The 26,775-nt window shown below is 55.1% G+C and overlaps 1 long non-coding RNA gene across 1 annotated transcript in view; it reads right to left on the bottom strand.

Moving 5' to 3' along the window:
• Window positions 1-24,565, bottom strand: part of LOC125181424 (uncharacterized) — a 36,808-nt gene extending 12,243 nt beyond the window's left edge. The window contains exon 1 of the long non-coding RNA XR_010827206.1: window positions 23,638-24,565. This is a non-coding gene — a long non-coding RNA (uncharacterized lncRNA). The remainder of the gene's footprint in view (window positions 1-23,637) is intronic.
• Between the last annotated feature and the right edge of the window lie 2,210 nt (window positions 24,566-26,775).

Genomic DNA, 26,775 nt, shown 5'->3' with positions numbered 1-26,775 from the left:
AACCTGTTCTAGGGAACTTGCTTTGGCAGTGAGGTTGGACCCAATGATCTCTTGAGGTCCCTTCCAACCCCTACAATTCACTGATTCTGTGAATCTGTATGTGCTAAAAACCCAGAGAGGTGGGGAGCTTGGCTCTGGCTTCCCCTGTGCAAGGGGGGAAAGGAACATGTTGCTCCTCTATCACACCATGATGCTCCTGCATCACACCACAGTGCTCCAGATACCTTGTGGGAGCTGCTCTCCGCCCTCCTGCACACACCAGCCAGCCTCATATGCAAGTCCCACACATTAATTTCATGAGACTGTCATAAGCTTTTCCTACTAAACCACACGGAGAAATGTTCCAAAGAAACATCAGTGAAAAGAGTGAAAAGAGCCAAAACTATGCTGGTAACTGATACTAACTGGGAATACTAGGCCTGAAAGTAAAATATTTCAGTGATGGAAAAAAAGACTTAAAATACACTTTAAAAGCAGACACCAAAAATAACTCCAAGCACCACATTGGCCAAAATTAAGGGATGGTGCTCGGGGGGATCAGGGAGAGGGGAGAGTGTGCTAGTGTGGACTGGACATAGTTTGAAAATAAAATAATTTCTTCTCCTGTCTGTCCTGCTTTATGCAGCACGTGCTGTGCAAATGCTGCAGAGGTGAAGGCAGAGCTGCCTTGCTGCAGTCCCAGCCCAGCCCCAACTTTTTGCCCCCCGGACCCTCTCATTTTTTCCCTACAGCCCAGGAGGGAGGGGGTGCTCCCAGTGACCTGCCCGACCACTGCCAAAGCCCAGCCACAGCCAAACATCACAGGACAGGACATGGGGCAATCCCTTCTGTGCCCGCCCGATGGCCACAAACAAAAGCCCACAGGAGGGGTGGCAGCCACAGCATCATCCCACCGGGCAGGAACCACAGACCCGGGGACTTTGTGCTCCACCAGTGCTGCGGTGTGGCTGGCGGCCAGCCACTTGGGGCCAGGCAGCCGCTCAACGCAGGAAGGATGCCCTGGCTTTCTGCGACCTAACTTCCTCACAGAGGGTAAAATAACTGTGCAAATGAATGCCCACACACGTGTATGGTTGGGATGTCTTCCTTAGCTGCGCTGCTATCTCCCAAACCCCACACAGGTGGAGTCTGGCCCCTCTATGTCTGCACCAGTGGTGACGCACCCAGGGACAGGGAGTCCTGGCACAGTGGCCCAGAGCCAAGCCGGGGCAGAGGGAACAATTGGAGCCTTTCTTCCTCCCCGCGTGTTGGTCCCAGGCCGAGAAGGCTGCTCCCTGACTGGATGGGGTGACCTCCCTGACCATGGCTGGGTCAGTGGGGACAGCCCAGGGTGGGTGGCTCAGCCCTGGGATGGTGGTAATGTTGGGCACCCCTGCCCTGGTGCAGGATGGTCTCATTGCACCCAGGCACCAGCTGAAAATGCAAGGTGCTGTCTTCCACCCCGCACCACCTGGCCGTCCCTCTGTCCTGCTGGGCATCAGTCCTAGTATGGGATGGTGGGTACATGGCCAGCAGCTGCTGCTTTCCCCCCAGGGCTCCACAGCACCAGTTCCCACAGCCACGTTGGGAAAGGGCAAGGGCTGGGGTGGCACGGCTGCGAGCAGCATGCTTCATGACTTTTTAGCCCATCTGAAGATTTTCTGATTGAGGCTTTTGGGGAGCTGTGGGACAAGTCCTGCTGCGAGCCCCATCCTGCAGAAACCAACTGCAGCATCATTTTAAACCTAAATGCTACAAATCAAAATGTCCTGCCCCACCCCCCCAAATCACAGCTATGTGCACCAACACTGATGCACATGTGGGATGTGACAGTCCCCTCGGCATGGCCGTGCTGTGCCATGCCCTGCAGTGGCCTGGCAGAGCTCGGCACAGATTCCTGTGGGAGGCCAACTTTCCATTGCACTCGCTGCTTTGAAAGACAGTGGTTTTGGTGGATTTTTTTTTTTTTGCTTTGCTTCATTTGAAGTCACTCTTCAAAGAGGAAGAGACACACACAGAGCCAGGGGTGGGGCAGGGGGGGACACATGCAGACGATGCCGCATTGGCGGGGGGGAACAGGGCTGGGGGCGCACACGGGTTGCTCCCCACTGAGTGCACAAACCTGCGGTGCCTCCTAACCCCTCCGCAGGGTGGTCTGGGGCAGCATCACTGAAATGGAGACATGGCGGGGGGAAACACCATGAGCACTTGGCAGCTCTGCCCACCATGTGCTGGGTGCTTCTGGAGTCACCCACCTGCAAAATGCCACCCTGCAGTGGGCAAGGTGTGACACTGGCCAGCTCCAGCACCCTGGCCATGCCATCGTGCTGCACTCCTGTTGCTCGAGCATCCCTGGCCCCGCTGCCCAGCCCCAGCTCTCTGCCAGTGCCTGCTATGGGAAACTGCTCCCGTGGCCAAGGGCGGTGGTGTTTTGAAGCAGCAGGAACGTCTCTCTTCAGCTTGTTTTCGTTCGGGGTCGGGCAGGGACCGCCCTGCTAAACCCCCCTCCTCCTGGCCGCCCTGCAGAAGTTCTGTCCCGCTCTGAGGAGCCACAGCGTGGCCTGAACCCGTGCCCACGCTGCTGCCCTGCCCAGAAAGCCGGTGGCGTCCCAGCCCCACAGCATGGCCAGGGCAGGCGGGGGGGGAGTGGTGACCCCCAGCCCTGCACACCCTGACACTGTCTCCTCTACAGATGTGAGCGAAAGGCTCGAGGTTTTTGTACCCAACAGCACAGCTCGATGTGGAGGGGGCACAAACCTGCTGCACCCGCATGACCCCCGCTGCCTCTTGTGTTGCCTTACCAAGCTGGAAGGGGCCATATCCTGCACTCCACGCTTCAGCTCCAGGGCTTGCCGTTTGGGAAGCAGCTGCCATGCCCTCATTTTCAATGCTTTTTATTTGCATTCGTCCTTTGCATGCTTTTCACCAAATCTGAGGACAAGGGGAGGCAGAGGCGAGGAGGAACCCGGAGCTCCTGGGGAGTGTGCCTCTGGCACCCACCAAGCCACAGCATGCCTTGTAAAAGCCAAACAATGTATGCCAATGAGGAGCGAGGGAGGCATGACCCCCCCCCCCCCCCCCATTTTTGGAGCCACCAGGGCCATACGCAGCCCCCAGGACTGCTGGCAGTGCCCACAGCACCTCCTCACCCACAGCTCTCTGAGGCCAAGGGGTAACCACTGCTCATTGCCCCCAGCCTGTGCAGTGCCTTGGGGACCCCAAAAAGGGCTGCTTCCCTTTGCACCTCTTCGTGCATACATGCAGCACAGTACCCACTGCGGGAATAACCCCAAACAAACCAGCAAAACCAGATGCAGACTCTCCCTGGGAGGCTGGTGCAGTCCAGTAACCCCCTCTTCAGACCCAATTACGGGGTTAGAGCCAGCACAACCCAGATGTGGGTTATGCAGCCCAAATGTGGGGCTAAACTCAGCACAGCCCAAACACAGGGTTAAACCCATCACAGCCCAGGGAAGGGTTCTGCTCCACACCTGCCCCAAACGCCCATCCCCATCCAACACATCTCCATCACCCCACACCTGGCTGTGCCCCGCTGACCACAGCCCCACCACTATCCAAACCCAAGCCCCTCGCACCCAGGGGCCACCCCTCGCACCTTGCGCCTCTGTGGGGCCAGCGGCTGCTAACGGGACCTGGTGCTGGGGGACCGGGGGACCACCCCGTGCCTCAGCATCGAGGCAGCTTCATTGCAGGTTGGCTTCAGGAAACTCCCACCCCAGCACCTTGATTTCCGCCTGGCCCCTTGCCCACTCCCTCCCCTGCCCCAGCCTGCAGAAGGAGAAGTCTCTGGTTCCCGGCTGTAACCTGAAGCATCGGCAGGGGCCAAACAGCAAGGGCTCTGTTAGCAGCCAGCAGCCCCCAAGCCCTGCCAGCTGGCAGCCTTTTATTCGGAGGGGGGGCGGTGCTAGAGGAGCCCCCAGCACCAGGCTCCCTGCCTTGCCCTAAGTCGCACGCTGGAAAAATTCCTAAAAATAATCTTTTGGCCCTAAAGACAGCTGGCTGGCGGAGGGCAAGGGATGGAGGGGGGTCCCATGGGAGGTGGCCAGGGGGCTCCATTCCTGTTGTGCTCAGCACCATGCCTGGCAAAGCCCGTGCCAAACCCAAGGACAGGGGTGGGACCTGCTGGACTTTTGCTTGCAGGGACCTTGGTGAGCCTGGGATAAGAGCAGGGCAGGAAAGGCTTCTCCTGTCCCAGGAGAGTTTCAGATTTGGGGTGTTTTCTTGATTCTGAATTAAGTCGGGTGCTGGAGCCTGCATACACGCTTGGTTTTGCCAAATCTGCTGTTCTTTTGGATGCTGAAGTGTTTCACCATGCGGTCCAGCCCTCGTGCTGCCTGGCTTTCCTGGGCTGCCATCGAGGGAGGCGGGGCAGTGCAGGGAAGCCACCATGGACCCAGAGGCAAGTGGTGCCTGGCCCTAATTAAAAATTCCCAGAGAGCGTGCTGCAGGGGCAGAAGCTGGAGTTGCGATTAAAAGCATGTGCATCCACATATGAACATCTACATGCACATATATGTGAGCGTCCCATGCAAGCCCAATGCCTTGGTGCTGGGAAGCTAGTCTGGCTGCTCCTGATGAATTTGAGCCTGGAGCCAGGGGTGAGAGGGGCCCCGCAGCGAGTCCCTGCCCCGTGCAGCAAGCAGCATGGCCCCATCCCGCCCCGTGCTTGGGGGCTTGCTGGTGTCTGGGAGCAATCGGGCACAGCTCCATTTCCAAGGCACGAAGGCGCTTGGGTCAGCCAAAATAATGCAGGGTGGCAGGCCCAAAATAAACATTTTGCCGTGTTGTGGTTTAACCCGGCTGGCAGCTAAACACCACACAGCCGTTCGCTCACCCTCCCCCCTCCCTCTCTGGGATGGGGGAGAGAAACGGGAAAGTGAAGCCGGTGAGTTGAGATAAAGACAGTTTATTAAGACAGGAATATAATAATAACAATAATAATAATAATAGTGATAATGATAATAGTATTAATAATAATAATGTGTAAGAAAACAAGTGATGCACAATGCAATTGCTCACCACCTGCTGACCGATGCCCAGCCTATCCCCGAGCAGCCGGCCCCCCACCCCGGCCAGCCACCCCTATATATTGTTTAGCATGACGTCAGATGGTATGGAATACCCCTTTGGCCAGTTTGGGTCAGCTGTCCTGGGTCTGTCCCCTCCCAGCTCCTGCTGCACCCCCAGCCTGCTCGCTGGCAGGACAGAGCGAGAAGCCGAAAAGTCCTTGGCCTGGTGTAAACACTGCTCTGCAACAATTAAAACATCAGCATGTTATCAGCGCTCTTCTCATCCTAATCCAAAACATAGCACCCTACCAGCTACTATGAGGGAAAATTAACTCTGTCCTAACTGGAACCAGGACAGATATCCACCCCTTATTCCATACCATTTATGTCATGCTCAGGTTACACTCTTTCCAATACATTCTAATTAATCACCATTTTCATCTATGATATATAGCAATCATGGTAGTGATGACATACAGTATTATATAATAATTAACATACTACAATTCAACTCATGGGCTATTCTCACCCAGTATCAAATCCCCTTGAGGTACACACCGGACTTCCCCATTCTTTTGCATTACCCACCAAGTGCATCCAGGTCCCTGAGCAAAAGCAATCCCACGAATGGGTTTGCCTTTTCCTGAGGCAGGAGTAGCCCAGACTGTTTTACCCAGCATGTTTCTTACGTGCACTATAGGAACTTTATCCCCTTCTACAGTGCGTAACAGGTTTGATTGGGCAGGTCCAGCTCGGTTGGCAGATCCCCTGGTATTGACTAACCAGGTGGCCTTTGCCAAATGTGTATCCCAATTTTTGAATGTCCCAGCACCCATTGCTTTCAGTGTAGTCTTTAACAGTCCATTGTATCGTTCAACTTTTCCAGAGGCTGGTGCATGATAGGGGATGTGATACACCCACTCAATGCCATGTTCTTTGGCCCAAGTGTCTATAAGGTTGTTTCGGAAATGAGTCCCGTTGTCTGACTCAATTCTCTCTGGGGTGCCATGTCGCCATAGGACTTGCTTTTCAAGGCCCAGGATAGTGTTCCGGGCGGTGGCATGGGGCACAGGATATGTTTCCAGCCATCCGGTGGTTGCTTCCACCATTGTAAGTACGTGGCGCTTGCCGTTGCGGGTTTGAGGGAGTGTGATGTAATCAATCTGCCAGGCCTCTCCATATTTATATTTCAGCCATCGTCCTCCATACCAAAGAGGTTTTGACCGTTTGGCTTGCTTGATTGCAGCACATGTTTCACAGTCATGAATAACCTGTGCTATAGTGTCCATGGTCAGGTCCACCCCTCGATCACGAGCCCATCTGTAGGTTGCATCTCTACCTTGATGGCCTGAGGTGTCATGGGCCCATCGGGCTATAAATAATTCACCTTTATGTTGCCAGTCCAGGTCCACCTGAGCCACTTCAATCTTAGCAGCCTGATCCACCTGCTGGTTGTTTTGATGTTCTTCAGTAGCCCGATTCTTGGGCACATGAGCATCTACATGGCGTACCTTTACAACCAGGTTCTCTACCCGGGCAGCAATATCTTGCCACAATGCAGCAGCCCAGATGGGCTTGCCCCTACGCTGCCAGTTGTTCTGCTTCCATTGCTGTAACCACCCCCACAGGGCATTTGCTACCATCCATGAATCAGTATAGAGATAGAGAACTGGCCACTTTTCTCGTTCAGCAATGTCTAAAGCCAGCTGAATGGCTTTTACTTCTGCAAACTGACTCGATTCACCTTCTCCCTCAGCAGCTTCTGCAACTCGTCGTGTAGGACTCCATACAGCAGCTTTCCATCTCCGATGCTTTCCCACAATACGACAGGACCCGTCAGTGAACAAGGCATATTTCTTCTCATTTTCCGGTAGCTTGTTGTACAGTGGGGCTTCTTCAGCACGAACCACCTCCTCCTCTGATGATATCCCAAAGTATTTGCCTTCTGGCCAGTCCATAATCACCTCCAAGATTCCTGGGCGACTGGGGTTTCCTATTCGAGCCCGCTGAGTAACCAGTGCAACCCACTTGCTCCATGTAGTATCAGTTGCATGATGTGTAGAGGGGACCCTTCCTTTGAACATCCAGCCTAGTACCGGCAGTCGGGGTGCCAGGAGGAGCTGCGCTTCAGTACCGACCACTTCCGAAGCAGATCGAACTCCTTCATATGCTGCCAATATCTCCTTTTCAGTTGGAGTATAGCGGGCTTCAGATCCTCTGTATCCCCGACTCCAAAACCCCAGGGGTCGACCTCGAGTTTCCCCAGGTTCTTTCTGCCAGAGGCTCCAGGTGGGACCATTCTCCCCGGCTGCGGTGTAGAGCACATTCTTTACATCTGGTCCTGTTCGGACTGGCCCGAGGGCTACTGCATGAACTATTTCCTGCTTAATTTGTTCAAAGGCTTGTCGTTGCTCAGGGCCCCATTCAAAAGCATTCTTCTTACGGCTTACTTGGTAGAGCGGGTTTACAATCAGACTGTAATTTGGAATATGCATTCTCCAAAACCCCACGACACCTAGGAAAGTTTGTGTTTCTTTTTTGCTAGTTGGTGGAGACATAGCTGTTATTTTGTTGATCACATCCATTGGGATTTGACGACGTCCATCTTGCCATTTTATTCCTAAAAACTGGATCTCTCGTGCAGGTCCTTTAACTTTATTCTGTTTTATGGCAAAACCGGCCTTCAGAAGGATTTGGACTATTTTCTTCCCTTTCTCGAAAACTTCTTCTGCAGTGTCACCCCACACAATGATGTCATCGATGTACTGCAGGTGTTCAGGAGCTTCCCCCTGCTCCAGCGCAGACTGGATCAGTCCATGGCAAATGGTAGGGCTGTGTTTCCACCCCTGGGGCAGCCGATTCCAAGTATATTGGACTCCCCTCCAAGTGAAAGCAAACTGTGGCCTGCACTGTGCTGCTAGAGGGATGGAGAAAAATGCATTAGCGATATCAATTGTGGCATACCACTTGGCTGCCTTTGATTCCAGTTCATACTGGAGTTCTAGCATGTCCGGCACTGCAGCACTCAGCGGTGGCGTGACTTCGTTCAGGCCACGATAGTCCACTGTTAGTCTCCACTCACCATTAGACTTTCGCACTGGCCATATGGGACTATTAAAAGGTGAATGAGTCTTGCTGATCACTCCTTGGCTCTCCAGTTGACGAATTAGCTTATGGATGGGACTCAGGGAGTCTCGGTTGGTGCGATATTGCCGCCGGTGCACAGTTGTGGTAGCGATCGGCACTTGCTGTTCTTCAACCCTCAGCAACCCCACAACAGAAGGGTCCTCTGAGAGACCAGGCAAGGTAGACAACTGTTTAATGTCCTCTGTCTCCAAGGCAGCTATGCCAAAAGCCCAGCGGAACCCTTTTGGGTCCTTGAAATATCCTCTTCTAAGATAGTCTATGCCAAGGATGCACGGAGCATCTGGGCCAGTCACAATACGGTGCTTTTGCCACTCATTACCGGTTAGACTCGCTTCAGCCTCCAATACAGTTAACTGCTGGGATCCCCCCGTCACACCATAAATACAGATGGGCTCTGGCCCTTTATAGCTTGATGGCATTAGAGTACATTGTGCACCGGTGTCTACCAAAGCCTTATACTTCTGTGCGTCTGACGTGCCAGGCCATCGAATCCACACAGTCCAATAAACTCGATTGTCCCTTTCCTCCCCCTGGCTGGAGGCAGGGCCCCTCTAGTCCTGGTCAGAATCTTCATTTGTGTGTTTAAAGGACTGCCTGCTGGAAGTTGGAGCAGCAAACTTTTCAGAGAACTCCTTTTTCCCAATTGTTTTCCTTTGCAATTCACGTACCCGTGCCTCTAGGGTCGCAGTAGATTTTCCATCCCATTTTCTCATGTCCTCTCCATGGTCACGTAGGTAAAACCACAGGGTGGCGCGGGGTGTGTGCCCACCATATTGTCTTCCTTGCATAGATGAACGTTTACCCCTAATAGCTGAGACACTGGTTTGTACAGGTGGGGAGGAAAATAATCTCTCTTCAAGTTGGTGGATCTTTTCAGAAAGTTTCTCCAAAGTATTCTCTTTTAGCTGGTGGACACTGGTTCGTTCAGGTGAAGGGGAAGATAATCTTTCTTCAAGTTGGTGGATCTTTTCAGAGAGTTTCTCCAAAGCATTCTCTTTTAGCTGGTGGACACTGGTTCGTTCAGGTGGAGGGGAAGATAAATTCTCTTTAAGTTGGTGGACCTCTTCAGAGAGTTTCTCCACAGCTGAGACACAGGCCTTTAGGGAAGAGGAGAGATTTCCTTCGTACTGCCGGAGTAATTTAGTTACTTCATTCACTGTGGGATTCTCCTCCGCTTTCCAGGCTAGTATTGCCAATGAGCTGGCATATGATGATGGTGCACTCCGTACAAACTTCCGCCACATGGGTAGTGTACACCGGACTGCATCTGGATCTGCGGATGTTTGTGCGTCGTCTAGGTCCTTATAAATTACTTCCCGTACGGCCAATTCCCTCAGGTACTGAATTCCCTTCTCCATGGTGGTCCATTTGCTTGGTAGACATACAAGTTCTTCCTTGAAGGGATACCTTTCCTTCACAGCTGACAGGAGACGCCTCCAGAGGCTGCGAGATCGTGCTCCATCTCCAATTGCTTTGTCAATGCATGCGTCCCTAGCAAGGGATCCCAGCCGCCTGGCTTCCTTGCCCTCTAATTCCACATAATTGGCTCCCGTGTCCCAGCACCGGAGCAGCCAGGTGACAAGCTGCTCGCCTATACAGCGACCAAAATCTTTTCGCACATCTCGTAGCTCACGCTGGTATAGAGTCCGGGTAGTTACTGTTGATTTTTCGACACCCTCATCCTCATCTTCAGTCTCCTGCACCTTTGATGGCTGGTGTAGAGTCCGGGTAGTTACTGTTGATTTTTCGACATCCTCATCCTCATCTTCAGTCTCCTGCACCTTTGATGGCCCAGCCTCGTCTTCACTATGCCCAGACTTAGCAGAAGACTGTCTGCGTTCTAAACGACCTGAGCCTCTATACCATTTTTTCACCTTGTCTACAGGGGCAACTTGCACTGCTACAGCTCGTTTCTCTAACCCAGACACAGGGTCTGCCACAGGGGTTGGAATACCCTCTGCGGGGTCAACTTGCACTGCTACAGCTCGTTTCTCTGACCCAGACACAGGGTCTGCCACAGGGGTTGGAATACCCTCTGTGGGGTCAACTTGCACTGCTACAGCTCGTTTCTCTGACCCAGCCACAGGAGTGGGAGCAGCTGCAGGAGCTGTAGCGGCTGCAGGAGCTGGAGCTGGAGCAGCTGCAGGGGCTGGAGCAGCTGCAGGAGCTGGAGCTGGAGCGGCTGCAGGGGCTTGAGCGGCTGCAGGAGCTGGAACTGGAGCGGCTGCAGGAGCTGGAGCTGGAGTGGCTGCAGGAGCTGGAGCGGCTGCAGGAGCTGGGACTGGAGCGGCTGCAGGAGCTGGAACTGGAGCTGCTGCAGGAGCCGGAACGGCTGCAGGAGCTGGAGCGGCTGCAGGAGCTGGAGCGGCTGCAGGAGCTGGAACTGGAGTGGCTGCAGGAGCTGGAGCGGCTGCAGGAGCTGGAGCTAGGTTGCTAGTAGCATCAACTGCAGCTCGATAGGCACAAGCCAGACCCCAGCACGCTACAGTGATTTGTGTCTCTTTGGAACTGCCAGAGTCATGACACCTTTTTTTCAAGCATTCTGCCAGCTTTTTAGGATTTTGCAGTTGTTCAGGGGTGAATGTCCAAAACACTGGAGGTGACCACTGCTCTAGAAACCTGCCCATATCCTCCCACACTCCCTGCCACTCGCAACTATCCCGCCTCAAGACAGATCTCCGGATGAGATTCCTAAGTAGTTGTTTAACCCTCAACAAAACCTGAAGTGCATTCAGGAGACATAACAACAAGAGCAGGCTGGTCTGAGTATCCCAAGGATATTCAACATCTCGGAGAACCACCATAACTAGCTCGGGGGATAAGAGGGTGGTGGTGAAGGAGAAAGGGAGAGTGAACAGGTAGGGAAACATGTCTTCCCCTGTCCCCTTCACAGATTGGCTCCCTAACGAAAACAGGCAATAGGTGTAATTGCTAATAGTTTCCGAGATATGGGTTCCAAAGTATAGAGTCGACGTCAGTGCTGAGTACAAATACCAGGTTAGAGTCGTGACCAGATATTTCATCATTTCATAAGCCATTGTTACACCGCACAGTACCATAACAATCTTAAACCAGGGCCCGGAAAGGATAAACAGTGCAACAGGGAGCACATACAGAAAGTAACGCACCATAAAACTCAATTTGGAATACAGGTACAGGAGACTGGAGATTAAGGCAATCAACATCGTGACTAGCAACTATTAAGCAGGTCCAATACTTATACCAATTTTAGTTTAACACACTCTGGTCAAATTTGTCGATATCTCAACCCTTCGAGCCCCACGTTGGGCGCCAAAAGGGCTGTTGTGGTTTAATCCGGCCGGCATCTAAACACCACACAGCCGTTCGCTCACCCTCCCCCCTCCCTCTCTGGGATGGGGGAGAGAAACGGGAAAGTGAAGCCTGTGAGTTGAGATAAAGACAGTTTATTAAGACAGGAATATAATAATAACAATAATAATAATAATAGTGATAATGATAATAGTATTAATAATAATAATGTGTAAGAAAACAAGTGATGCACAATGCAATTGCTCACCACCTGCTGACCGATGCCCAGCCTATCCCCGAGCAGCCGGCCCCCCACCCCGGCCAGCCACCCCTATATATTGTTTAGCATGACGTCAGATGGTATGGAATACCCCTTTGGCCAGTTTGGGTCAGCTGTCCTGGGTCTGTCCCCTCCCAGCTCCTGCTGCACCCCCAGCCTGCTCGCTGGCAGGACAGAGCGAGAAGCCGAAAAGTCCTTGGCCTGGTGTAAACACTGCTCTGCAACAATTAAAACATCAGCATGTTATCAGCGCTCTTCTCATCCTAATCCAAAACATAGCACCCTACCAGCTACTATGAGGGAAAATTAACTCTGTCCTAACTGGAACCAGGACATGCCGTTACTGCCTGCTTTCAGGAGCTGGTAACGTTTCATTTCAATGGCACAAATACTCCCACAGCTAGTGATTTGCTGTTATTCTTCTGCAAAACAAAATCCCTTTTGGGCTGGAGGAGGATTTCAGGTGTCATTAGGAGCCACCCAAGCAGCCAAATAAAGCCACCACCAAAGGACCATGAACTCTGTGTGCTGTGGCACCTGCATGGGGGGGGGCCAGCAGCTGCAGACCCTCGTGCCCACAAGCTGTACCCCTTTGCTCATGCTGCCACTGCAAAGCTTCCCTGCAGCCACACCGATTCATTGTCACCTCCACCTGGCGAAGGCAGCCACAGCACAGGGCTTACACCAGGAGGTGTAAGAAGAGGAGGCCACCACCATGTTCGGGGGACGGGGGCAGTGAGTTGAGAAGGCTGGAAAAACACCAGCTGGATCTTTTTGTGCCGGGGGGGAAAAAAAAAGAAAGAAAGAAAGAAAGAAAGAAAGTGCTCCTGAAAGATTAAGTGTGAGCATATCCGAGCAGGGGGGAAAGCAGGGCAAAGTTGTGAGCGTGCTGACACATCTCCTTCCACAATGCTGGAGGGATGCCCCAGCCCTGCTCGGGGACAGCTCTGTTTACAAGCTCCCATTGTCTCCATTTTTTCCTTTTCTCCCCCCCTACCCCACCCCTCCAATGTTATAGTTCAGAGTAAACAAAAGCAATCAGCCTCTCTCCAAACATTTCAACCGTCCCAAACTTTCTCCGGAGGGGGGCTGCCCATGGAATTTTCCTCATCCAAAAGAATTTTAAAATGTTCCCGTTTCAGCCTGCTTTGAATCAAGGCCAGGATGGCTCTGAAATCCTTCGCGAAATACTCGAGCTGCCCTTTGCGCAGTCCTGGCTCTGGACATGGGACCGAGGTCCCTTCAGTACCTTCAAAACCCCCATTTGGAGGGGGAACGCCGGCATGTCCCAGCCTGTGCAAACTCCTCCAGCCCAGCCCATCACCTGCAGGGAGCCAGCAAGCTCCTGGTGGGGACAGATACAGCTTTTTATAGTTTAATGATGGAGCACCTCAATTCCCCCAGCAGTTTGCAGCTTGCTCTGTGCCTGTTTGGGCAGAGTGAGCAGGAGGGGATGCCATGCTGTGACCAGGGCCAGCGTGCTTCCCCATGGATGGAGCGGGGACACAGCCTCATCCCCTGAACATCCCTGAGAGATGGCACCTGGAGAGGACAAGGAAAGCTTCTCCAGGATGAGCCGTGGCGGGTGCCACCCAGTGCAGTCAGGGTGGGCACCCCAGGTGCTCAGCACCGAGTTTTAAGCCCAAGAAGAAGAGGTGGGAGCTCAGGGTGGGCAAGTGGAGACCCCCACAAGCTGCCCTTGGCTCTGGCTAGCACAGACGTGCTGTGGGACCTGGCTGTGCTGCTCAGCCCCTCAGCAATGGGGGCACCGGGGTGGCCCCTGCAACAACTGCAGCGAGGAAAGCTGAGCTGAAAAGCCCACCCAAGAAAGGCAACGAAGTAGGGAATCGGAGCGCTAAACAAACACCCAACCTTCAGCCGGGTTGGGATTTGGCTGTCAGTGCAAGCCATTGTAGTGGCCTGGCATGTTAATGTCCCCTGCTCATTTTCCTGAACGGTCCCTGGATGGGTGTCACTGGGTAGATGGCCCCACAGCCTGACACACACCAGGGCACATTGGGGAGCCCCTACACCCTCACCCCACTGCCATAACTCCCCCCAGTGGGACACACAGGGGGCTGGGGGGGGGGGCTGTAACCCTTCAAAGCACCCACATGGTTGCCCTGGGAGGGCCGGTATCTGCTCTGTCCTTCCCCCCCCCCCATGGGCACAGACCCCAGGCAGGGAGGTATCTCGGCTCCAGGTGGGGTGGGGGTCATGCTGAGAAAGGGGGGGGGTCCCCTGCTGCCGCCTGCTGCCCCGCCGGCTCTGCACCATCTCCTGGGCAGCCTCGCCAGTGCAATGCCATGCTGCCTTCTCCTCCTGCACGGGGGTCCCCCTTCCATGGTCCCCCTTCAACCCTGCCCAGCAGCCCCCTCCCTTATAAAGGGGCCAGGCAGCGGCTATGTGGGAGCAGAGCCTCTGGCACAGCAGTTGGGGCTGCAAGGCAAGACTCCCTCAGGTGTGTTTGCCTTGGCCAGGGCTCAAGCCCGTCCAATTAGAGCTACAGAAAACATATATTAAAAAGGAGGGGGGAAAAAATAATACTCTCTCCCACGCTGGGGCCCTGGGCTTGGCTGGAGTTTCTCGGTCAGCCAAGCACAGGCGATGTAGGCTCTGCTGGCAGCCGCCCGGAGAGGGAGGGATGTTTGTGGATATTAAAATGCAGTCGTAAAGAAGAATAAAAGGGCAGCCTTGTTTCGGAACAAGTCTACAAGGCTTTCCCCTCTCCCAGCATGCTTGGCACCTGTCTGGCTCTGCAGCGCTGCTCGCGAGTGGCTCCAGGGCAGCCAGCGCGCGGTCACAGCCCCAGCATGTCCTGGGGAGGGCAGGGACAGCAGCCTGCCCTGAGCATCCACCTGGGCCACCCCCATGCCCACCATCAGCTGCCCCACAGACCGGTGGCACCTTGGCACAAGCCCATTTGCTGATGCTCAAGGAGCGCAGCCAGCCCAGCACCTTTGGGCAGACAGATTTCGAAGCACCCCTGCAGCCTCCTGTGTGGGGTTAAAACTGCAGCTTGCCCTTGTCGTTAAACCACCCCTGCACATCCCATCCCAGTGCTCACTGCCTGCCCTTTCTCCTGCCCAAAAGTCCTGCTCTGCCCATGGGAAACCTCTTGGTATCAGGTCTCCAGGGGTGAAGGAGAGGACAGTCAGAGTTTCTGCTTGCACTGCCTGGCATTGGGCCTGGCTCCAGCATTTACCAGCAGGCAGGTCGGGAAGGAGGAGAGATATGGATGGGGGGTGGCAAGGTTTTACTTCCCCCACTCGACTCCCTTGGTGCAGATCTGGGAGAGCAGCTGCAGCCGTCAGAGTATGGCAAGGGGCAGCTTCGACCCCACATCCATCCCCAATGGTGGATGCAGCTTCCCTGCAGTATCTCCTCCTCTATGTGCTGGCCTCCTTGCTACTGTGCCCCGCTGCAAAAAGCAGCAGCCAGGCAGTGCGGGAGCAGCCCCAGCCAGGAAGGTGCCCCCATCCCATCCCCTCCCTATCTGCTCGCCCAGTGCACACCTGGCTTCTTGGCGCAGCAGCTGCCCTCTGCCCCCTCCCTGAGCAGCTCCCAGCCACGTGGCAGAAAGGAGGGGGATGATGGGCTGCAAGCCCAGTAGCCTCCCCCATCCCTCCCTCCTTCCCTCTGCCTTTTCCCTGGCATCTCCCCAGAACCACAGGCTCACCAGGCCTCCTGTCCCCTCACCGTGCTGCGAGGACCCCGTGCACACCCCGTCCCCTTGCCATGGTGCAGCCCCAATAACTAACACCCTGGGTGCTGTCGGGACAAGCAGGGCCAGTCCTTTGGCCGTGCTCCCTCCCCGCAGCAGTGAAATCACATCTGGAGAAAGCACGCGCAGTGCCGGTGGGTCCCCCCCGCCTCCCTTCCGCTGCTCCCAGTGAGGCCGCTCGCTCCCTGCCCACTGGCTGGCTGCCCCAGCTCTGCAAAACCCTGCTCCCTGTGGGACCCCGCTGGCCCCACACTCAACCCGGCATTGCAGATGGACAGAGGGACGCTCCAGACGTGTGGCCTGCGAGGGAGCTGGTGGCAGCCCCGGCGGCCTCCTCTGTAGGTGCGTGGGAGGGCGGCGGGGCCAGCAGGCTTCCTGAGCTCATAAAAGTGCTCCCAGGGAGCGAGCAGCAACCTCTGGCCTCCCTCTAATCTTCCTAACAGCAGCACAGCCCCTCCAGAGCCGGGGGGGTGGTGGTGATGAGGGACAAGCCACCGCCACTAGCCACCAGACCCCAGCTGGCACGTGGCACGCGGGTGATTAATTCAGCTCTTTAAACGCCTCTGCAGCACGGGACCGTGGCTCCGGGATAGGGCTTAATTATATTCCTCTGCTGCCCGTGCACTCTTCTTGCTGTAACACTGCAGGGACCACGGGAATAGTATCCCTGCCACTGGCGTGGCTGGCACTGAGTGAGCCTTGGTGCCGGGGACCTGGTCGGGAGCGCGCTGAGGCTGCAGCTCAGGGCTATAAAAAGCACTGCTGTAGTATGCAGCATGCTGTTTCGGGAGGGGAGGGAAAAAATAAAAATAAAATCAGGTGCCAGATGAGTCAGGGAGGGACAGCACACACTTCTGGGTCAGGTTTGGCCCTGGCGCAGCGTGCATTCTTCCCTTCCTCACTGCTTCCCAGCCAGGAGCCCGGAGATGTCCTAGCACAGCCGGGGAGTGCAGAGCTGAGATTTGGCAAGGCCCCGAGGGTGGAGGACGGCAGCGAGGCTGGGACAGCAGAGGAAGTCCGGGGGACGATTGGCACCTCCTGCCAGTGCCACAGCCTCCCCTCGCCTGGCCCAAAGATGCGGGATCTGGGCACCCAGCCTCCTGGCAGCTCTCCCCTGGCAGCTGGCTTTGGGCAGCGCTCAATGTTTGTCCAGAGGATTAACCGTGCCCTGCTTTACAGCCAGAGGTTCCCATCCCCATGTGATGGCAGGGCTGGTGCAGCCATGGCAAGAGCGGGTACCTTGCTGTGACCCCAGCACCTGTGGGCACCCCAAGGGGGACCTCACCTGGAGACAGCAAAAGCCAGGGGAAAAGACATCCAAAGGGAGCTCCCCGCCCTGGGACGTGAGATGTTTGCACAAGCCTGAGTGGGGGAAGGTCAGGTTAATTTTAAACCTGAATAAACAAGGGGAGAAGGCAATGCCAGAGCTCACCCTTCCCTGTGGCTCCCTGCATCCCTGCCAGCGGGGATGCATCCAAGCACAGCTGCATCCAGCCCGGGGCTCAGCCCCGGGACTCTGCCCGGCCCCAGGGACCGTGGGGACAACCCCATGGCGTCCCAAATACTCCCCTGCCGCGGGGCCTCCCTGACTTCGAGGAGCTCCCAGCTGAGTCAGTGCTGGCAACGGGATGGGTGACAGCGCAGCAGCTCCCACTCTCCATCCCCAAACCCCTCCAGCCACAGCACCAGGTGCCCAACCTGGCTCCCGCGGGGAAGCCCCCATGCTGTGCCACCCCATCCTTCTGGGGACAGCTGTCCCCCCCCCAAGTGCCCCAGCTCTGCCTCTTGGGAAATAACCAAGAGAGGAAAAAAAAATAAAATACTGTTTGTGGGTCAAGAGGAGAATGGAAAAAAAAAAGTTTACATTTTTCGTGCCAAAAGGAAAATGAAAACCAAAACATTTTGTTCTAAATAATAGGCCTTGTTTAGTTTTCAGTGGTTTTACTTTTTAAAAATGGTTCAAATTAAATTGAGCTAAATTTGACTTCCAAACATTACCTTGGGGTGGGGAATCAAACCAAATCAAAATCAAAACGTCTCATTTGGAAAATGTCAGAACGAAACACCACAGCTTTTCCAGCCCGGCAAGAGCCAAAGCCAGGCGCTGAACCCAGCCTCAATTCACAACTTGTGCTGGCTTCCCAAAAACTGTCTTTAGTTGTTTTTTTTTATTCCAGCAAATGAAGCAGCTGCCCACCATAACCCCCTGCCGGCTGTGCCAGTGGGCAGCTATCAGTGCCGGCACTGCCGGTGTGTGACTCCCAGCGGGGACGACCCCGCGCCCTGCTGATGCACTGACGAAGCCTGCTGCAGCTTTGCACCCGAGTCTGACCCAAGCTGCTCTTTAAAACTTCTGTTTAAATGTCTTTTCTATTAGGTCAGCATTCTTCCTTCGTGCAGAGAAGCCAACATAGGCTCCTCAGTGCCGGCTGCTGGAGCTCTGTCAGCGAGCAGCCTGCCCACACTATTAAATTACCAAGAAAAATTGATCGTTTCTCCAAGCATTGGGTGTGTTAATGTCTCTTGCAGTGGCAAGGCCCGCTACAGGCGAGCTGTTAATTGGAAATTCATAGAGCTGGCTGCAAAAGTTTCCTTCGGCTCCACTCCACCCTGCCCTTGTTGAGGCGAGGGATGGTGGGGAGGCGTTTGCTGCCCTCCCTGAAACACCGGGGAAAATAAGTGAGGAAAAACCCTCAGGGACCTTTCCGGGTACTGGAGGAAGCAAATGCACAGCTGGCGCGGTCCGGCTCCAGACCTGCTCACTGCTAACCCCAGGTTCAGCGTGTGCCACCCCACTGTTGGGGACACTGCCCCACCACCTCTTTTAGCTACATCCCAAGGAACAAAATTAGATGTTATCTGCCCCACAGACCTTGCTTACATCCTTCGCCCATCCCAGGCGAAGCGTGAACACTGCTAGTTATTTAAAAAGCTCCAGCCCAGCTCAACCTCCATCTCAGCATTCTCCTCCCGGGCTGCTTAGAGGCCAAACCTCTGCACCTCGCTGGCTGAGCGGAGTCCTTGGAGGCATTTTCAGAGCAAAGAGCCCCGCGGTCGGAGTTGCAGGGATCCCAGTGCTTATCTGCAGCCTCTGGGGAGGGAGCAAGGCGGGGTTTGCAGCAGCCCAAGAGCTTTGTCAACAGGATGCTCCAGGAGCCTGTCCCCTCCAGAGTTCATGCCTGGCTCCGTTGCGAGGGGCCGCATCCTGCTCCCTGCATGCACCCGACGCTGCGGGGAGCAACGCAGCAGCCAGGGAGCCCCACGCAGCCACGCTGCTTTTGGGTGCTGCAGGCACAAGGACAACGAGCACAGCTCCATATGGAGATGGGGAAGAGAGCAGGGCACAGAGTTTGGGATGGCTGAGGAAAAAGGGACGCTTCCCCGGTGCCGTCACGCTCCATCCATAACGCTGTAAAACTCAAAGCCAGGATGGGGCTGAGCAGCCTCAGTGGAGCTGCAAAACAGCCTCCTGGAAGCCTCTCAGGAGCAAAAAGTCAAAAGCAGACGAAGGGCAGCCAAATTCCCAAAGTTGCATGTTGGCCCTTGCGAGCCGAGGATGGAGCAACAGCTGGTCCAGCCCACTAGCTCCTCCTAAAACTTAGCATCAGGTAAAACTCATGGAAAGTGAAGGAAAGACTCCCGTGGACTTCCCCAGGGATTCAGGGCCAGTCCCAGCTCTGCACGAAAGTCTGGGGAGATGCCAGCTAGCCTGGGCACCATGCGTGACAGTGGCTTTCGCAAAGCGAAGCAGGGACACCGCAGCTGAGCCAGCCCCGGGGGACCTTAGCGGGGCTGTTTCAGCACAGCTGTCGGGATCTGCAGCCCCTCTGTTGCAACCCTGGCACAGCACTGGGCGATGCTCTGGCACAGCTGCCTGCCGCCACCCTGTGCAGCAGGGGGTCTCACTCAATGTCACTGAGGCCCTTTTGTGTTTTTTTTTTTTTTTTGTTTTTTTCAGCTACTTTTGCAGGAAGGCGCGGTCTGAATCACGCCTTTCATGACATTACTGAATTCAGGAGGCATTGATGCCTGCACTGACTTTCATCAAAGAGGGGCTGGCGAGATCCCAGCTCCAGCTATCGGTCTGGCCAGGATGAAGCACTTGGGGTTTCGGTCCCAAAGGATAAGGCTGGTGAAAGCACAGGAAGGCAAAGGAAACAGCTGAACCGGCATCACCATGCCAGCCTGCTGGGCACAGGGACTTGCTCTGCACGGAGCCACCACCTCTCACATGCTCTGTGAGCAAATCCAAACCCACATGCCAAAATCAGGCGCTCACCCTTAGGGCTGCCCACAGAATGCTACGTGGCATCCCCTACATGGGATGAGACCCAGGGGCAATCCCTTTCTCTTGGTCCCCAGGAAGACCCCCATGGTGGCTGCAGAGCTGATGCCACCCGGACATGCTCCCAAAAATGGTGCCAAGCCAGCACTGGGCCCCTCTGTGCCCTGGCGTGGCAGAAAGCTCTGCTGGTTCATGGGTTCTGTCACTTGGTGTGGCTCCAGCATCATTGTTTTAACCAAGCTCACTATCCCTTGTTTTCACTTTAGGAGCTTGGGTAAAATAGAAAATGCCCAAATGACCTTCTTTCCACCATCAGGATTTCATTAGATGAAGGAGCCCTAAACTTTTCCACCCCTCCCTATAAGGAAATCTCTGCAGGGCCGTAACCATTTCTATTATGCTGTTTCTATTTCTGCCCTCTCCGTATTGAGAGGAGGGGACCAGAGCCCAGAAGTTGCTGGGGAGCCCTGGAGTGATTTCCAAAACCCCACTAAATGCTTTCAGCATCAGCCCTTCTCCCCACGGCCAAGCATTTTGTTCGCATTCTTGCACAGCGCAGCAAACGTTTCCACCAAGTTGTCCACAGCGAGGTCTTCATGGTCTTCCTGAGTAGCTACAGACCAATGAAAACCCGAGGACTTGCACGATTTTTCTAATCCTTGCTTACAGCAGGTGTTTTCTCACACTGCTCGATACATGAGCTTACCTGCAGTTCCCCCAGCTGTCGCCACCCGCATGGTTCAGCCCCATGTCCGACTGCACCAGCTCTCACCCAAGGTCCATCCAGCCTGGCTGCCATCTCCAAAAGCATCTTCAGAAAAAGTATGTGAGCAGATGTGGCCTTCCCCCAGCCAGACCCTCCATCAAACCCTTCTGAAATCCCTTGTAAGCTTTTTCAGCAATGACTGATCCCTTCTGGCCCGAGTCCAGGCTCCGCTGGTCAGATGTGACTAAAGCACAAATCCTGCTAAGACAGAGGTGAATCAAGTCCTACAGTGCAGTTCGCCTTCTCGCTCCTCTTCTCCCAGACCCCAAACACCAGATGCAGCTGAGAGGAGGAGACATTTGCTTTTTTTTCCCCCCACGTCTGAGACTTGTGCCCTGGAGAGGAGGTAGGATCGCACCCCTTGACCCTGCTCACTCGTCCATCCTTCCTCCTGCCAGTTCCTGTGAGCAGTACAGCCCGCAGCAGAGCCTGACGCACGCTTTACAGGCTGTGGGTGCTGGGACAGCACAGCAGAGTCCAAAGCTCACCCTGTTCCATGGCCGTGCCAGGGCTGCCCAAGTGACAGGGTGACAGAGAATTGGGAAGCAGCCAGGCTCGAGAGAGAATTCCTATTAACACTCTGAGATGACAAACCTGCTTCTAACTTCTAGAGGAATTTTTCTTTTTTTTCCATGGAGACGGTCCATGGGAATATGACCGTTACAGAAGACAAGCAAGCCATGACTATAAGACATCACCTCCCTTTCCCACCTTCACAGCCTGGAAGGGAGGATGCACAGGAGAACAACATCACCAGGAGGTGTGGAGATTTGCTGCAAAGAACTTGGGCCACGGGGTCACTAAATCCCCGTCCGGAAAGACTTGGTGATTTTTCACACGTGAGATGCTTTCGTAACCACAGGAACACTTAGAAAAACCAAAAACTCTCTAAACATCCCAACAAGTCACCCCAGATATCCCAGGGCTAATTCCTGATGCTGGGTTTGCATCAGCATCCCGAATGCTAGCGAGGCCCCATTGCACTGCCCAGGGGGAAGAGCTCCCAGCTGAGCCAAGCTCTGTCCTCGGCTGTGGCTTCGGCATGGGCAGAGCCACCCTATTCCATGAATGAACAAGAAGAGAGGAAACAAAAGGGGAGAAGTGCCCAAATTTTGCTAAGGATGCTGTGCGGGAGGAAAGCAGAGCCATGAGCTGGCTGGCACCTGCCCCTCCTCCAGGAAGCATCTTGCAAGGGGTTTTCCTTCACAGCAAAATCTGCAAGGAAAGAGCAGCCTTGTGTGCCCGCATGAAAGCGCTGTACATGCACAGGCACATTGCCAGACTGGGTTCGATGCATGCTCTGCCCAAACCCCCAGCACACATCTCCAGCGAGATGTTTACAGCCTGCCAGTCACCCTCCCAAATCCTGAGGCTCTGCCGTGATGCCAGATGAAAAAAATAAGCACCTTGCATTACCAGCCTCACCAAGGGACTGTGGCTGTCCCCCGGCCGAGGACGGATGGAGTGAGCTGGAGATGGAGAGAGAGGAAGATCAAGGCAGCTCAGAGCTGATCCGACACAAGGAGACAAGAATCTCTTGGCTTGCTCAACCTAACAAAATAATGAAGATGCAGGGATACAGCGGGGTAAACACTGGAGAGGGAGTAGACGTCTTGAACTAAAAGCACAATGTTGGCACAAAGCCACATAGGAATCCAGGAATATACTTGGGCAGGAAATCAGAAGGAGGTTTAGCCCTGCATGAACAGGAAGAGCCTGGAGGCGCCTTTGAACACAACCGGAGCAGAAAGAAAGGGCTTGAACCGAGAGCTTGTGACAGGTGAGGATGCCACACTCCGTCCCCGGCTGTCCGTGTTTCCCCTCTGATGCTTAGGATGGTCCAGGTGAGGTGGGGGAGAGGACGAGAGGGCAGGGCTGGGTGGCACTTGGGTACCTGCAGACGGGGGGACGCAGCAGCTTCTGATAAACCCGGCAGCCACAAAAGGGAACTGGCACTGCTTCCAAGCTGAAGATGGCAGGGAGACTCGCAGTGCTGTGAGTCATTCATTCATCCTTCATAAACGGGGCCTGCACCTGGCCAAGCATCCTTTTCCCCCTGCTGCCGTGACAGCCAGCCTGGAGACTTCTCCAGGACAGGGAAAAAATGGCTTATCAGATATGATGAAGTTTTTCCTTCCCCGTGAGGCTCCCAAAAGACTGAAGCAGCTCACAGAGCAGGAGGCAGGGTGAACCCTGAGCTGCTCTTCCCTACGGAGCAGAGGGCACATGAGTGCTATGGGGTGGGGGACACGGTAGCCACATCCCACCCCATTCCCATCCCGAGGAGGAGCCCTGCTGACCCGGCTTCCACCAGCAGGTAGCCAGTGGGGCTCGTGTGCCCCACACCAGGCTGGGATGTCACGGGCTCCGTGCAGCCCCGAGCGTAACAACCACACCATGACCTGCCCTCGCATAAATGCTGGCAGAGCGCAAACACCCCACCTCCTCCGGCAAACACCGCCGCCAGACGTGGCCGCAGCCATGCAGGAGCAGGCACCTCCTGACCTCCTGGCACCCCCTCGGCCACCGACACCGCAGGTTTCTCGCCGTGGAGATCGGATTAAAGAAAAGGCTGAGGAGCAGTGACTAAGACAGCGGCCAAGGGCAAGGAGGGACAAGGCAGGCAGAGTCCTTGTGGTGCCTGTGCATGGGAAAGCAGGAAAGCGCCTCTTTCCGTGTCTCTCCTAATTGAGAACAGCTTTTCCCTCCCCCGACCTCCCAGGAGAAGACAGGGCCCTGACAGGCGGCTTGCCTGGTATTGTTCAAGCCTTCCTCCAGAAAACTCTCCCCAGAGCCAAGGAGAGTGTGTGTGTGGGGGGGAATCTGCAGATGATGGGGAAGGGGCTCCCCGACCTCTTTCCACCCCTTGAGCATCTCAAGGCAGCAGCAAGGCTGCTGAGGCATGCTGAGCCAGGAAAGGCAGCAGCACCGGGTACCCCCATAGGCAGGCTGGAGGGGGTCCGGAGGGGTGTGCTACTTTTCACCGTGCCTCTGGGGCAAGTGGCAAACCACCGGGATAAACTGGCACCGGGAGCCTGCCCACAACTGGGCGCCCCTCATCACGGCATCGGGGCGTTGGCGAGGAGTCGTGTTATAAGGGGAGGGGAAAAAAGTCAGGATGTGTGGGGAGGGGGTGTGCCAAGGAGGGTGTCTTACCTTCCTGTGCTCCTCCGTGGCTATGTGTCCATGGTGCTCGGCTGACGTGCGGAAAGCAAACTCCACAGTCAGTAAGAATGTAAAGTAGGTATGTTTATTCAGCGCTGGGCGGCACGGGGGGGTAGTCCCACCAAAGTCGTGCGCACCCCAACACGGCACTTGCCTTGGTTATATGTGGTGAAGAGTTACATATGCATGAAGTTTCTCGAGACGCCTATACATATGCATGACCTATCCCCGCTTTGTATTAAAATTAGTTCCAGGGAGTCATTTTCATTGCTTCCTCCTATCCACGCTTGCGCAGTGTTTTCTGGTAGTGGTCGCTGGGGGTCGTGGGGATGAAGATTAGTGAGTCTTCCTCGTCACTGATGGTTGACCTCTCATCTCAGTGCAGACTCATAAGCTTCTCAGCTTCTGCTTAAACTGCAGATTCGGTTTCAGTTGGTTCTTGAAATGTATTTCCTGTTTCTATCAGGAACTGTTTTTCGTGCACAATAGGTAGCGGAAGATATAGTACATATCCCTTAGCCTGTCTTATTTACTAAAATTCCTTTGGCTTCCTTTCACACGTTCATTAGCCTATCTTATCTACTGAAATTCTTTCAGCCTCCTCTCACGGTGGACCGGGACCGGGACGAGTGGTACCGGCGGCGGGGAGCCCGCTGCGGGCTACTCGGGGCGGCAGCGGGTGGTCCGGTCCAGCCGCCGCCGCCACACAATTGGAGCAGGGCGCTTCCAATCCTCCTCCGCCTCTCCGAGACTCTTCCTGTGCCTGCGATCCGCACCTGGCTCCCGCATCGGCTCCGGCAGCTCCGCACCCCCCCGGGCACCTCGGGGCCCCCCCGGGCACCTCGGGGGGCAGTGCCCTCCGGCATCCCGGCGGGGGTCGGGGCTGAAGAAAAGGGTTTTTACGTCTTCGCGGCTTTCAGTAAGTGCATTCCCCTTTTCCACGAAGCCTTACGTGTTTTTCCTTTGGATTTATTTTTATTTTTATCTTTTGATTTCATCGGAGTGAGAGTTTTCGGGAGGAAGGAACACGTTGAAACTCTGCAACGGGAAAGCAGCTAGTGAAGACCCACTGGGGACTTCCCCTCCCCTGGCTCCTGGGGCCAAGCGTGGTCTGGGGTCCCCGGGTAAGGACATCGGGGCCGCAGGTTTCCCTCTGCCTGGGCATGGTGCCCGTGCTGAGAGCTACCTGCTCATGCTCTGCACCCCACAATAGCAAGCCCGAGTCATCTCACCTCCTGCCTAACCCTGCAGTAACAAGCTGGTGTTTTCCATCGCCCCAGCCCTCCCGTGCAACCCTGCAGTAACACAGCGCCCCAGAGCTGGTGCACGCTGCCATCGCCGCAGCAGCGCTGGCACAGGCGGCGTTCCCGGGGAAGTGGTGTAACCAGCAGGGAAACCCCTCCCTGTCTGGAGTCTCCTCTGCCTCCTGCCCTGGTGTGTTAAGGAATTTGATGAGCAGGATATAGGATGTTAAGGAATTCGATGAGCGGGATCTGATGGGCAAACCGACCTGTCCCTTGGGGTGGCAGGGCTGGGGGATGACGGATCCCTACTCCTCAGTAGTGCCTGTGCTGCCATACGGGTTGGAGAAGTGGGGGCTTTGCTGCTGTTTGCAATCACAGTGAAGCCAGGGATAAAAGAGCGGGGGCTTGCTTAATCGTATTAATGATTTCTGAATAAAACAATCATAATTATTAAAGCCAGGAATGAAAGAATGGGGGCTTGCTTAATCGCGTTAAAATAGATATTGCTGAGTCTCTTTGCTTACTACTGTGCAAATTAACCGAAACAAGGAGTCTCGGGGCCCCTCACAGAAGATGTTTCCTGACAAAAATGGGGAACTTGTCTCAAAAACCAGCTGAGACGGACCTTGTGGTTTGGACAAGAGCCAAGGAGCAGCTGAGTCTGTACAAAGGCAGGGGGTCAACTAGTGGTGATGAAGAGGAGTTATCGGACTTCATCCCCACGACTCCCCGATGACCACCACCAGAAGGCACTGCGCAAGCGCAGACAGGAGGAGTTTATGGAAATGACTTCTTGGAGCTAATTTTAATACAAAGCAGGGATAAGTTATGAATATGTATAGGTATATTGGGAAACTTCATGAATATGTAACTTTTTACTGCATATAACCAAAGCAAGTTGCCGCATTAAGGTGCACATGCCTTTGGGAGCTATCCCGCATGCGCCTGGCGCCGAAATAAACCACATACCTACTGTATAACTCATTTGCTTTGAGTTGTAGAGTTCTTCCACAAATCAACAGTGGTTCCCCCTGTCCAAAATGGGGACGGCTGCTGTGCTCCTGGGGCTTTGGGAGAGGTTGGGCGAGATACGCAGCCGCACTGCGTGTACACACTAGTCTGTGGTTGAAGCTTGGTGCCCACATTGCGCTAGGAATGGCCTAGCTCGGCACATCTGCTCGTGGCCTGGGCTGCTGCTTCGCCAGCCACATGTGGCTGGATCCGTCCTGCCTGTGCTACAGGAACTGGGGCCCTGCCAGGGCTGGGGAGGTCCCTCCCTGAGTTGGCCCCATGGCCTCTCAGGTGCTTTGCAGGAACGCCTGGCCCCACCAGCCCACTCATGTCTGCCCTGAGCCAGCGGCTTATGTGGTTTTGGGGAGCCTGTGGATGTAGGGGGGCTGCTTCTGGGCAGGGAGAAGTCCCCTCCATACAGTTCCTTGCTTCCCCTTCCCACTCCCAAACTGCTTCACTCCCCGATACCCTGCAATCTGCACGGTGGACGGATGCCGAGCATCCTGCTGGATCAGACCCTTAGGAAAGGCCAGAGCTGAGTGGGTGGCAGCGAGCATTTGGCTGTGGGTCTCCCACCCCAGGAACAGAGTTTGGGCTTTCTCCCACACTTCATGGTGCTCGCCTGGCGCCGGGAGCCGGGCTGCTCAGCACCGGCAGGCGGCCATGTGCTGCTTTCCCTGCCGCCGCAGGACTGGAGAGCTGAGCTGTGCTGCAGATGCAGGGAATCTCCCAGCTCCGCTGGGCTTGAGGCTGGGAAGGCAAGAGGAGAGGTTGATTTGGAGAGGTCTTGGGTGCCGATAGACACCCCACAAGGGCACTGGGATGAGGGACATAGGGCCACGGGGTTTGCTGGGGCTAAGCAGAGCCAGCCGGG

This window comes from Anser cygnoides, chromosome 36 (assembly GCF_040182565.1).
Source record: "Anser cygnoides isolate HZ-2024a breed goose chromosome 36, Taihu_goose_T2T_genome, whole genome shotgun sequence".
Classification (NCBI taxonomy): domain Eukaryota; kingdom Metazoa; phylum Chordata; class Aves; order Anseriformes; family Anatidae; genus Anser; species Anser cygnoides.
Note: the sequence above shows the minus strand (reverse complement) of the source record. Positions and strands in the feature narration are given on the sequence as shown.